Source organism: Cherax quadricarinatus, chromosome 17, assembly GCF_038502225.1.
Source record: "Cherax quadricarinatus isolate ZL_2023a chromosome 17, ASM3850222v1, whole genome shotgun sequence".
Taxonomy (NCBI): Eukaryota; Metazoa; Arthropoda; class Malacostraca; order Decapoda; family Parastacidae; genus Cherax; species Cherax quadricarinatus.
Genome location: NC_091308.1, coordinates 37,809,562 through 37,823,726, shown reverse-complemented (window position 1 = coordinate 37,823,726; position 14,165 = coordinate 37,809,562). Strand labels below are relative to the sequence as shown.

General features: G+C 40.3%; 1 protein-coding gene across 2 annotated transcripts in view; it reads left to right on the top strand.

Annotated features, from left to right (window-relative positions):
• The window catches only part of LOC128686288 (centrosomal protein of 164 kDa), a 273,426-nt gene that overhangs the window by 184,372 nt on the left and 74,889 nt on the right, over positions 1–14,165 (top strand). The gene's annotated exons all lie outside the window — the stretch shown is intronic.

Genomic DNA, 14,165 nt, shown 5'->3' with positions numbered 1-14,165 from the left:
TTTCCTTTTAGGAGTTCTTTATGATTTGTCATCTGATGGGATTTTTAACTACAAGTTCTGTACATGGTAATGAAAATTTTAAATGTTGTTTTCAGGTGTAGAACTAAGTGCATTTATATTGTTAGTTTTTTACCTTGGATCCTGTTTTTACTTATTTTATGAAATTTCTAATCATATGGGACAGTATAAATAAAAAAAAAGAGAAAGTCAATTTTTGTTGATTGCTTTACTGCATTTAAATTAATATTTAGCTTAGTTTGTATGTACACCTTAGATCATCGGGAAAGAAATATATTAATTTATCTCAAATTAAGTTTATTTGATTAGTATATATATATATATATATATACATGTATATATATATATATATATATATATATATATATATATATATATATATATATATATATATATATATATATATATATATATATATATATATATATATATATATATTTTTTTTTTTTTTTTTCTCAACAAGTCGGTCGTCTCCCACCGAGGCAGGGTGACCCCAAAAAAAAGAAAGAAAATACTTTCATCATCATTCAACACTTTCACCACACTCACACATTATCACTGCTTTTGCAGAGGTGCTCAGAATATAACAGTTTAGAAGCATATACGTATAGAGATACACAACATATCCCTCCAAACTGCCAATATCCCAAACCCCTCCTTTAAAGTGCAGGCATTGTACTTCCCATTTCCAGGACTCAAGTCCGACTATATGAAAATAACCGGTTTCCCTGAATCCCTTCACTAAATATTACCCTGCTCACACTCCAACAGATCGTCAGGTCCCAAGTATCATTCGTCTCCATTCACTCCTATCTAACACGCTCATGCACGCTTGCTGGAAGTCCAAGCCCCTCACCCACAAAACCTCCTTTACCCCCTCTTTCCAACCCTTTCGAGGACGACCCCTACCCCTCTTTCCTTCCCCTATAGATTTATATGCTTTCCATGTCATTCTACTTTGATCCATTCTCTCTAAATGACCAAACCACCTCAACAACCCCTCTTCTGCCCTCTGACTAATGCTTTTATTAACTCCACACCTTCTCCTAATTTCCACACTCCGAATTTTCAGCATAATATTTACACCACACATTGCCCTTAGACAGGACATCTCCACTGCCTCCACACATTCTCAAACTCATCCACTAACCTTTGCAATTTTTCTTTAGAATCTCCCATAAGCACAGTATCATCAGCAAAAAGTAACTGTGTCAATTCCCATTTTAAATTTGATTCCCCATAATAATATATATATATATATATATATATATATATATATATATATATATATATATATATATATATATATATATATATATATATATATATATATATATATTTTTTTTTTTTTTTTTTTTTTTTTTTTTCAACAAGTCGGTCGTCTCCCACCGAGGCAGGGTGACCCAAAATAAAGAAAGAAAATCCCCAAAAAGAAAATACTTTCATCATCATTCAACACTTTCACCACACTCACACATTATCACTGCTTTTGCAGAGGTGCTCAGAATACAACAGTTTAGAAGCATATACGTATAAAGATACACAACATATCCCTCCAAACTGCCAATATCCCAAACCCCTCCTTTAAAGTGCAGGCATTGTACTTCCCATTTCCAGGACTCAAGTCCGACTATATGAAAATAACCAGTTTCCCTGAATCCCTTCACTAAATATTACCCTGCTCACACTCCAACAGATCGTCAGGTCCCAAGTATCATTCGTCTCCATTCACTCCTATCTAACACGCTCATGCACGCTTGCTGGAAGTCCAAGCCCCTCGCCCACAAAACCTCCTTTACCCCCTCTTTCCAACCCTTTCGAGGATGACCCCTACCCCTCTTTCCTTCCCCTATAGATTTATATGCTTTCCATGTCATTCTACTTTGATCCATTCTCTCTAAATGACCAAACCACCTCAACAACCCCTCTTCTGCCCTCTGACTAATGCTTTTATTAACTCCACACCTTCTCCTAATTTCCACACTCCGAATTTTCTGCATAATATTTACACCACACATTGCCCTTAAACAGGACATCTCCACTGCCTCCAACCGTCTCCTCGCTGCTGCATTTACCACCCAAGCTTCACATCCATATAAGAGTGTTGGTACTACTATACTTTCATACATTCCCTTCTTTGCCTCCATAGATAACGTTTTTTGACTCCACATATATATATATATAGATAAAGGTAGGGAAGTTTTTATTGCATTTATGGATTTAGAAAAGGCATATGATAGAGTGGATAGAGGAGCAATGTGGCAGATGTTGCAAGTATATGGAATAGGTGGTAAGTTATTAAATGCTGTAAAGAGTTTTTATGAGGATAGTGAGGCTCAGGTTAGGGTGTGTAGAAGAGAGGGAGACTACTTCCCGGTAAAAGTAGGTCTTAGACAGGGATGTGTAATGTCACCATGGTTGTTTAATATATTTATAGATGGGGTTGTAAAGGAAGTAAATGCTAGGGTGTTCGGGAGAGGGGTGGGATTAAATTTTGGGGAATCAAATTCAAAATGGGAATTGACACAGTTACTTTTTGCTGATGATACTGTGCTTATGGGAGATTCTAAAGAAAAATTGCTAAGGTTAGTGGATGAGTTTGGGAATGTGTGTAAAGGTAGAAAGTTGAAAGTGAACATAGAAAAGAGTAAGGTGATGAGGGTGTCAAATGATTTAGATAAAGAAAAATTGGATATCAAATTGGGGATGAGGAGTATGGAAGAAGTGAATGCTTTCAGATACTTGGGAGTTGACGTGTCGGCGGATGGATTTATGAAGGATGAGGTTAATCATAGAATTGATGATTGAAAAAAGGTGAGTGGTGCGTTGAGGTATATGTGGAGTCAAAAAACGTTATCTATGGAGGCAAAGAAGGGAATGTATGAAAGTATAGTAGTACCAACACTCTTATATGGGTGTGAAGCTTGGGTGGTAAATGCAGCAGCGAGGAGACGGTTGGAGGCAGTGGAGATGTCCTGTTTAAGGGCAATGTGTGGTGTAAATATTATGCAGAAAATTCGGAGTGTGGAAATTAGGAGAAGGTGTGGAGTTAATAAAAGTATTAGTCAGAGGGCAGAAGAGGGGTTGTTGAGGTGGTTTGGTCATTTAGAGAGAATGGATCAAAGTAGAATGACATGGAAAGCATATAAATCTATAGGGGAAGGAAGGCGGGGTAGGGGTCGTCCTCGAAAGGGTTGGAGAGAGGGGGTAAAGGAGGTTTTGTGGGCAAGGGGCTTGGACTTCCAGCAAGCGTGTGTGAGCGTGTTAGATAGGAGTGAATGGAGACGAATGGTACTTGGGACCTGACGATCTGTTGGAGTGTGAGCAGGGTAATATTTAGTGAAGGGATTCAGGGAAACCGGTTATTTTCATATAGTCGGACTTGAGTCCTGGAAATGGGAAGTACAATGCCTGTACTTTAAAGGAGGGGTTTGGGATATTGGCAGTGTGGAGGGATATGTTGTGTATCTTTATATGTGTATGCTTCTAGACTGTTGTATTCTGAGCACCTCTGCAAAAACAGTGATAATGTGCGAGTGTGGTGAAAGTGTTGAATGATGATGAAAGTATTTTCTTTTTGGGGATTTTCTTTCTTTTTTGGGTCACCCTGCCTCGGTGGGAGACGGCCGACTTGTTGAAAAAAAAAAAAAAAAAAAAATAGGTAGTAGGTTGGTAGACAGCAACCACCCAGGGAAGTACTACCGTCCTGCCAGATGACTGTGAAACAGAAACCTGTAACTGTTTTGCATGATGGTAGGATTGCTGGTTTCTTTTTCTGCCTCATAAACACGCTAGATAACAGGGATATCTTGCTACTCCTACTTACACTTTGGTCACACTTCACAGACACGCACATGCATATATATATATACATACATCTAGGTTTTTCTCCTTTTTCTAAATAGCTCTTGTTCTTCTTTATTTCTTCTATTGTCCATGGGGAAGTGGAAAAGAATCTTTCCTCCGTAAGCCATGCGTGTCGTATGAGGCGACTAAAATGCCGGGAGCAATGGGCTAGTAACCCCTTCTCCTGTAGACACTTACTAAAAAAGAGAAGAAGAAAAACTTTATAAAACTGGGATGCTTAAATGTGCGTGGATGTAGTGCGGATGACAAGAAAGAGATGATTGCTGATGTTATGAATGAAAAAAAGTTGGATGTCCTGGCCCTAAGCGAAACAAAGCTGAAGGGGGTAGGAGAGTTTCAGTGGGGGGAAATAAATGGGATTAAATCTGGAGTATCTGAGAGAGTTAGAGCAAAGGAAGGGGTAGCAGTAATGTTAAATGATCAGTTATGGAAGGAGAAAAGAGAATATGAATGTGTAAATTCAAGAATTATGTGGATTAAAGTAAAGGTTGGATGCGAGAAGTGGGTCATAATAAGCGTGTATGCACCTGGAGAAGAGAGGAATGCAGAGGAGAGAGAGAGATTTTGGGAGATGTTAAGTGAATGTATAGGAGCCTTTGAACCAAGTGAGAGAGTAATTGTGGTAGGGGACCTGAATGCTAAAGTAGGAGAAACTTTTAGAGAGGGTGTGGTAGGTAAGTTTGGGGTGCCAGGTGTAAATGATAATGGGAGCCCTTTGATTGAACTTTGTACAGAAAGGGGTTTAGTTATAGGTAATACATATTTTAAGAAAAAGAGGATAAATAAGTATACAAGATATGATGTAGGGCGAAATGACAGTAGTTTGTTGGATTATGTATTGGTAGATAAAAGACTGTTGAGTAGACTTCAGGATGTACATGTTTATAGAGGGGCCACAGATATATCAGATCACTTTCTAGTTGTAGCTACACTGAGAGTAAAAGGTAGATGGGATACAAGGAGAATAGAAGCATCAGGGAAGAGAGAGGTGAAGGTTTATAAACTAAAAGAGGAGGCAGTTAGGGTAAGATATAAACAGCTATTGGAGGATAGATGGGCTAATGAGAGCATAGGCAATGGGGTCGAAGAGGTATGGGGTAGGTTTAAAAATGTAGTGTTAGAGTGTTCAGCAGAAGTTTGTGGTTACAGGAAAGTGGGTGTGGGAGGGAAGAGGAGCGATTGGTGGAATGATGATGTAAAGAGAGTAGTAAGGGAGAAAAAGTTAGCATATGAGAAGTTTTTACAAAGTAGAAGTGATGCAAGGAGGGAAGAGTATATGGAGAAAAAGAGAGAGGTTAAGAGAGTGGTGAAGCAATGTAAAAAGAGAGCAAATGAGAGAGTGGGTGAGATGTTATCAACAAATTTTGTTGAAAATAAGAAAAAGTTTTGGAGTGAGATTAACAAGTTAAGAAAGCCTAGAGAACAAATGGATTTGTCAGTTAAAAATAGGAGAGGAGAGTTATTAAATGGAGAGTTAGAGGTATTGGGAAGATGGAGGGAATATTTTGAGGAATTGTTAAATGTTGATGAAGATAGGGAAGCTGTGATTTCGTGTATAGGGCAAGGAGGAATAACATCTTGTAGGAGTGAGGAAGAGCCAGTTGTGAGTGTGGGGGAAGTTCGTGAGGCAGTAGGTAAAATGAAAGGGGGTAAGGCAGCCGGGATTGATGGGATAAAGATAGAAATGTTAAAAGCAGGTGGGGATATAGTTTTGGAGTGGTTGGTGCAATTATTTAATAAATGTATGGAAGAGGGTAAGGTACCTAGGGATTGGCAGAGAGCATGCATAGTTCCTTTGTATAAAGGCAAAGGGGATAAAAGAGAGTGCAAAAATTATAGGGGGATAAGTCTGCTGAGTATACCTGGTGAAGTGTATGGTAGAGTTATTATTGAAAGAATTAAGAGTAAGACGGAGAATAGGATAGCAGATGAACAAGGAGGCTTTAGGAAAGGTAGGGGGTGTGTGGACCAGGTGTTTACAGTGAAACATATAAGTGAACAGTATTTAGATAAGGCTAAAGAGGTCTTTGTGGCATTTATGGATTTGGAAAAGGCATATGACAGGGTGGATAGGGGGGCAATGTGGCAGATGTTGCAAGTGTATTGTGGAGGAGGTAGGTTACTGAAAGCAGTGAAGAGTTTTTACGAGGATAGTGAGGCTCAAGTTAGAGTATGTAGGAAAGAGGGAAATTATTTCCCAGTAAAAGTAGGCCTTAGACAAGGATGTGTGATGTCACCGTGGTTGTTTAATATATTTATAGATGGGGTTGTAAGAGAAGTAAATGCGAGGGTCTTGACAAGAGGCGTGGAGTTAAAAGATAAAGAATCACACACAAAGTGGGAGTTGTCACAGCTGCTCTTTGCTGATGACACTGTGCTCTTGGGAGATTCTGAAGAGAAGTTGCAGAGATTGGTGGATGAATTTGGTAGGGTGTGCAAAAGAAGAAAATTAAAGGTGAATACAGGAAAGAGTAAGGTTATGAGGATAACAAAAAGATTAGGTGATGAAAGATTGAATATCAGATTGGAGGGAGAGAGTATGGAGGAGGTGAATGTATTCAGATATTTGGGAGTGGACGTGTCAGCGGATGGGTCTATGAAAGATGAGGTGAATCATAGAATTGATGAGGGAAAAAGAGTGAGTGGTGCACTTAGGAGTCTGTGCAGACAAAGAACTTTGTCCTTGGAGGCAAAGAGGGGAATGTATGAGAGTATAGTTTTACCAACGCTCTTATATGGGTGTGAAGCATGGGTGATGAATGTTGCAGCGAGGAGAAGGCTGGAGGCAGTGGAGATGTCATGTCTGAGGGCAATGTGTGGTGTGAATATAATGCAGAGAATTCGTAGTTTGGAAGTTAGGAGGAGGTGCGGGATTACCAAAAGTGTTGTCCAGAGGGTTGAGGAAGGGTTGTTGAGGTGGTTCGGACATGTAGAGAGAATGGAGCGAAACAGAATGACTTCAAGAGTGTATCAGTCTGTAGTGGAAGGAAGGCGGGGTAGGGGTCGGCCTAGGAAAGGTTGGAGAGAGGGGGTAAAGGAGGTTTTGTGCGCGAGGGGCTTGGACTTCCAGCAGGTATGCATGAGCATGTTTGATAGGAGTGAATGGAGACAAATGGTTTTTAATACTTGACGTGCTGTTGGAGTGTGAGCAAAGCAACATTTATGAAGGGGTTCAGGGAAACCGGCAGGCCGGACTTGAGTCGTGGAGATGGGAAGTACAGTGCCTGCACTCTGAAGGAGTGGTGTTAATGTTGCAGTTTAAAAACTGTAGTGTAAAGCACCCTTCTGGCAAGACAGTGATGGAGAGAATGATGGTGAAAGTTTTTCTTTTTCGGGCCACCCTGCCTTGGTGGGAATCGGCCAGTGTGATAGTAGAATAGAATATATATATATATAAATTTTAAAAATGCAGTATTAGAATGTGGGGCAGAAGTTTGTGGTTATAGGAGGGTGGGTGCAGGAGGAAAGAGGAGTGATTGGTGGAATAATGAAGTGAAGGGTGTGATAAAAGAGAAAAAGGTAGCTTATGAGAGGTTTTTACAAAGCAGAAGTGTTATAAGAAGAGTAGAGTATATGGAGAGTAAAAGAAAGGTGAAGAGAGTGGTGAGAGAGTGCAAAAGGAGAGCAGATGAAAGAGTGGGAGAGGCACTGTCAAGAAATTTTAATGAAAATAAGAAAAAATTTTGGAGTGAGTTAAACAAGTTAAGAAAGCCTAGGGAAAGTATGGATTTGTCAGTTAAAAACAGAGTAGGGGAGTTAGTAGATGGGGAGAGGGAGGTATTAGGTACATGGAGAGAATATTTTGAGGAACTTTTAAATGTTAAGGAAGAAAGGGAGGCAGTAATTTCATGCACTGGCCAGGGAGGTATACCATCTTTTAGGAGTGAAGAAGAGCAGAATGTAAGTGTGGTGGAGGTACGTGAGGCATTACGTAGAATGAAAGGGGGTAAAGCAGCTGGAACTGATGGGATCATGACAGAAATGTTAAAAGCAGGGGGGATATAGTGTTGGAGTGGTTGGTACTTTTGTTTAATAAATGTATGAAAGAGGGGAAGGTACCTAGGGATTGGCGGAGAGCATGTATAGTCCCTTTATATAAAGGGAAAGGGGACAAAAGAGATTGTAAAAATTATAGAGGAATAAGTTTACTGAGTATACCAGGAAAAGTATACAGTAGGGTTATAATTGAAAGAATTAGAGGTAAGACAGAATGTAGGATTGCGGATGAGCAGGGAGGCTTCAGAGTGGGTAGGGGATGTGTAGATTAAGTGTTTACATTGAAGCATATATGTGAACAGTATTTAGATAAAGGTAGGGAAGTTTTTATTGCATTTATGGATTTAGAAAAGGCATATGATAGAGTGGATAGAGGAGCAATGTGGCAGATGTTGCAAGTATATGGAATAGGTGGTAAGTTACTAAATGCTGTAAAGAGTTTCTATGAGGATAGTGAGGCTCAGGTTAGGGTGTGTAGAAGAGAGGGAGAATACTTCCTGGTAAAAGTAGGTCTTAGACAGGGATGTGTAAGGTCACCATGGTTGTTTAATATATTTATAGATGGGGTTGTAAAAGAAGTAAATGCTAGGGTGTTCGGGAGAGGGGTGGGATTAAATTATGGGGAATCAAATTCAAAATGGGAATTGACACAGTTACTTTTTGCTGATGATACTGTGCTTATGGGAGATTCTAAAGAAAAATTGCAAAGGTTAGTGGATGAGTTTGAGAATGTGTGTAAAGGTAGAAAGTTGAAAGTGAACATAGAAAAGAGTAGGGTGATGAGGGTATCAAATGATATAGATAAAGAAAAATTGGATATCAAATTGGGGAGGAGGAGTATGGAAGAAGTGAATGTTTTCAGATACTTGGGAGTTGACGTGTCAGCGGATGGATTTATGAAGGATGAGGTTAATCATAGAATTGATGAGGAAAAAAAGGTGAGTGGTGTGTTGAGGTATATGTGGAGTCAAAAAACGTTATCTATGGAGGCAAAGAAGGGAATGTATGAAAGTATAGTAGTACCAACACTCTTATATGGATGTGAAGCTTGGGTGGTAAATGCAGCAGCGAGGAGACGGTTGGAGGCAGTGGAGATGTCCTGTCTAAGGGCAATGTGTGATGTAAATATTATGCAGAAAATTCGGAGTGTGGAAATTAGGAGAAGGTGTGGAGTTAATAAAAGCACTAGTCAGAGGGCAGAAGAGGGGTTGTTGAGGTGGTTTGGTCATTTAGAGAGAATGGATCAAAGTAGAATGACATGGAAAGCATATAAATCTGTAGGGGAAGGAAGGAGGGGTAGGGGTCGTCCTCGAAAGGGTTGGAAAGAGGGGGTAAAGGAGGTTTTGTGGGCTAGGGGCTTGGACTTCCAGCAAGCGTGCATGAGCGTATTAGATAGAGTGAATGGAGGCAAATGATACTTGGGACCTGACGATCTGTTGGAGTGTGAGCAGGGTAATATTTAGTGAAGGGATTCAGTGAAACCGGTTATTTTCATATAGTCGGACTTGAGTCCTGGAAATGGGAAGTACAATGCCTGCACTTTAAAGGAGGGGTTTGGGATATTGGCAGTTTGGAGGGATATGTTGTGTATCTTTATACGTATATGCTTCTGAACTGTTGTATTCTGAGCACCTCTGCAAAAACAGTGATAATGTGTGAGTGTGGTGAAAGTGTTGAATGATGATGAAAGTATTTTCTTTTTGGGGATTTTCTTTCTTTTTTGGGTCACCCTGCCTCGGTGGGAGATGGCCGACTTGTTGAAAAAAAAAAATATACACATAAGGAGGTTTTGTGGGCAAGGGGCTTGGACTTCCAGCAAGCGTGCATGAGCGTGTTAGATAGGAGTGAATGGAGACTAATGATACTTGGGACATGATGATCTGTTGGAGTGTGAGCAGGGTAATATTTAGTGAAGGGATTCAGGGAAACCGGTTATTTTCATATAGTCAGACTTGAGTCCTGGAAATGGGAAGTACAATGCCTGCACTTTAAAGGAGGGGTTTGGGATATTGGCAGTTTGGAGGGATATATTGTGTATCTTTATACGTATATGCTTCTAAACTGTTGTATTCTGAGCACCTCTGCAAAAGCAGTGATAATGTGTGAGTGTGGTGAAAGTGTTGAATGATGATGAAAGTATTTTCTTTTTGGGGATTTTCTTTCTTTTTTGGGTCACCCTGCCTCGGTGGGAGACGGCCGACTTGTTGGAAAAAAAAAAAAATACATATATATATATATTTATTATCACACTGGCCGATTCACACCAAGGCAGGGTGGCCCGAAAAAGAAAAACTTTCACCATCATTCACTCCATCACTGTCTTGCCAGAAGGGTGCTTTACACTACAGTTTTTAAACTGCAACATTAACACCCTTCCTTCAGAGTGCAGGCACTGTACTTCCCATCTCCATGACTCAAGTCCGGCCTGCCGGTTTCCCTGAACTCCTTCATAAATGTTACTTTGCTCACACTCCAACAGCACGTCAAGTATTAAAAACCATTTGTCTCCATTCACTTCTATCAAACACGCTCACGCATGCCTGCTGGAAGTCCAAGCCCCTCGCACACAAAACCTCTTTTACCCCCTCCCTCCAAGCTTTCCTAGGCCGACCCCTACCCCGCCTTCCTTCCACTACAGACTGATACACTCTTGAAGTTATTCTGTTTTGCTCCATTCTCTCTACATGTCCGAACCACCTCAACAACCCTTCCTCAGCCCTCTGGACAACAGTTTTGGTAATCCTGCACCTCCTCCTAACTTCCAAACTACGAATTCTCTGCATTATATTCACACCACACATTGCTCTCAGACATGACATCTCCACTGCCTCCAGCCTTCTCCTCGCTGCAACATTCATCACCCATGCTTCACACCCATATAAGAGCGTTGGTAAAACTATACTCTCATACATTCCCCTCTTTGCCTCCAAGGACAAAGTTCTTTGTCTCCACAGACTCCTAAGTGCACCACTCACCCTTTTCCCCTCATCAATTCTATGATTCACCTCATCTTTCATAGACCCATCTACTGACACGTCCGCTCCCAAATATCTGAATACATTCACCTCCTCCATACTCTCTCCCTCCAATCTGATATCCAATCTTTCATCACCTAATCTTTTTGTTATCCTCATAACCTTACTCTTTCCTGTATTCACTTTCAATTTTCTTCTTTTGCACACCCTACCAAATTCATCCACCAATCTCTGCAACTTCTCTTCAGAATCTCCCAAGAGCACAGTGTCATCAACAAAGAGCAACTGTGACAACTCCCACTTTATGTGTGATTCTTTATCTTTTAAATCCACGCCTCTTTCCAAGACCCTCGCATTTACTTCTCTTACAACCCCATCTATAAATATATTAAACAACCACGGTGACATCACACATCCTTGTCTAAGGCCTACTTTTACTGGGAAATAATTTCCCTCTTTCCTACATACTCTAACTTGAGTCTCACTATCCTCGTAAAAACTCTTCACTGCTTTCAGTAACCTACCTCCTACACCATACACCTGCAACATCTGCCACATTGCCCCCCTATCCACCCTGTCATACACCTTTTCCAAATCCATAAATGCCACAAAGACCTCTTTTGCCTTATCTAAATACTGTTCACTTATATGTTTCACTGTAAACACCTGGTCCACACACCCCCTACCTTTCCTAAAGCCTCCTTGTTCATCTGCTATCCTATTCTCCGTCTTACTCTTAATTCTTTCAATAATAACTCTACCATACACTTTGCCAGGTATACTCAACAGACTTATCCCCCTATAATTTTTGCACTCTCTTTTATCCCCTTTGCCTTTATACAAAGGAACTATGCATGCTCTCTGCCAATCCCTAGGTACCTTACCCTCTTCCATACATTTATTAAATAATTGCACCAACCACTCCAAAACTATATCCCCACCTGCTTTTAACATTTCTATCTTTATCCCATCAATCCCGGCTGCCTTACCCCCTTTCATTTTACCTACTGCCTCACGAACTTCCCCCACACTCACTACTGGCTCCTCCTCACTCCTACAAGATGTTGTTCCTCCTTGCCCTATACACGAAATCACAGCTTCCCTATCTTCATCAACATTTAACAATTCCTCAAAATATTCCCTCCATCTTCCCAATACCTCTAACTCTCCATTTAATAACTCTCCTCTCCTATTTTTAACTGACAAATCCATTTGTTCTCTAGGCTTTCTTAACTTGTTAATCTCACTCCAAAACTTTTTCTTATTTTCAACAAAATTTGTTGATAACATCTCACCCACTCTCTCATTTGCTCTTTTTTTACATTGCTTCACCACTCTCTTAACCTCTCTCTTTTTCTCCATATACTCTTCCCTCCTTTCATCACTTCTACTTTGTAAAAACTTCTCATATGCTAACTTTTTCTCCCTTACTACTCTCTTCACATCATCATTCCACCAATCACTCCTCTTCCCTCCCGCACCCACTTTCCTGTAACCACAAACTTCTGCTGAACACTCTAACACTACATTTTTAAACCTACCCCATACCTCTTCGACCCCATTGCCTATGCTCTCATTAGCCCATCTATCCTCCAATAGCTGTTTATATCTTACCCTAACTGCCTCCTCTTTTAGTTTATAAACCTTCACCTCTCTCTTCCCTGATGCTTCTATTCTCCTTGTATCCCATCTACCTTTTACTCTCAGTGTATCTACAACTAGAAAGTGATCTGATATATCTGTGGCCCCTCTATAAACATGTACATCCTGAAGTCTACTCAACAGTCTTTTATCTACCAATACATAATCCAACTTGTTTATCTACCAATACATAATCCAACTTGTTGAAAAAAAAAAAAAATATATATATATATATATATATATATATATTTTTTTTTTTTTTTTTCAACAAGTCGGCCGTCTCCCACCGAGGCAGGGTGACCCAAAAAAGAAAGAAAATCCCCAAAAAGAAAATACTTTCATCATCATTCAACACTTTCACCACACTCGCACATTATCACTGTTTTTGCAGAGGTGCTCAGAATACAACAGTCTAGAAGCTTAAACATATAAAGATACACAACATATCCCTCCAAACTGCCAATATCCCAAACCCCTCCTTTAAAGTGCAGGCATTGTACTTCCCATTTCCAGGACTCAAGTCCGACTATATGAAAATAACCGGTTTCCCTGAATCCCTTCACTAAATATTACCCTGCTCACACTCCAACAGATCGTCAGGTCCCAAGTACCATTCGTCTCCATTCACTCCTATCTAACACGCTCACGCACGCTTGCTGGAAGTCCAAGCCCCTTACCCACAAAACCTCCTTTACCCCCTCTCTCCAACCCTTTCGAGGACGACCCCTACCCCGCCTTCCTTCCCCTATAGATTTATATGCTTTCCATGTCATTCTACTGTGATCCATTCTCTCTAAATGACCAAACCACCTCAACAACCCCTCTTCTGCCCTCTGACTAATACTTTTATTAACTCCACACCTTCTCCTAATTTCCACACTCCGAATTTTCTGCATAATATTTACACCACACATTGCCCTTAAACAGGACATCTCCGCTGCCTCCAACCGTCTCCTCGCTGCTGCATTTACCACCCAAGCTTCACACCCATATAAGAGTGTTGGTAATACTATACTTTCATACATTCCCTTCTTTGCCTCCATAGATAACGTTTTTTGACTCCACATATACCTCAACGCACCACTCACCTTTTTTCCCTCATCAATTCTATGATTAACCTCATCCTTCATAAATCCATCCGCCGACACGTCAACTCCCAAGTATCTGAAAACATTCACTTCTTCCATACTCCTCCTCCCCAATTTGATATCCAATTTTTCTTTATCTAAATCATTTGACACCCTCATCACCTTACTCTTTTCTATGTTCACTTTCAACTTTCTACCTTTACACACATTCCCAAACTCATCCACTAACCTTTGCAATTTTTCTTTAGAATCTCCCATAAGCACAGTATCATCAGCAAAAAGTAACTGTGTCAATTCCCATTTTGAATTTGATTCCCCATAATTTAATCCCACCCCTCTCCCAAACACCCTAGCATTTACTTCCTTTACAACCCCATCTATAAATATATTAAACAACCATGGTGACATTACACATCCCTGTCTAAGACCTACTTTTACCGGGAAGTAGTCTCCCTCTCTTCTACACACCCTAACCTGAGCCTCACTATCCTCATAAAAACTCTTTACAGCATTTAATAACTTACCACCTATTCCATATACTTGCAACATCTGCCACATTGCTCCTCTATCCACTCTATCA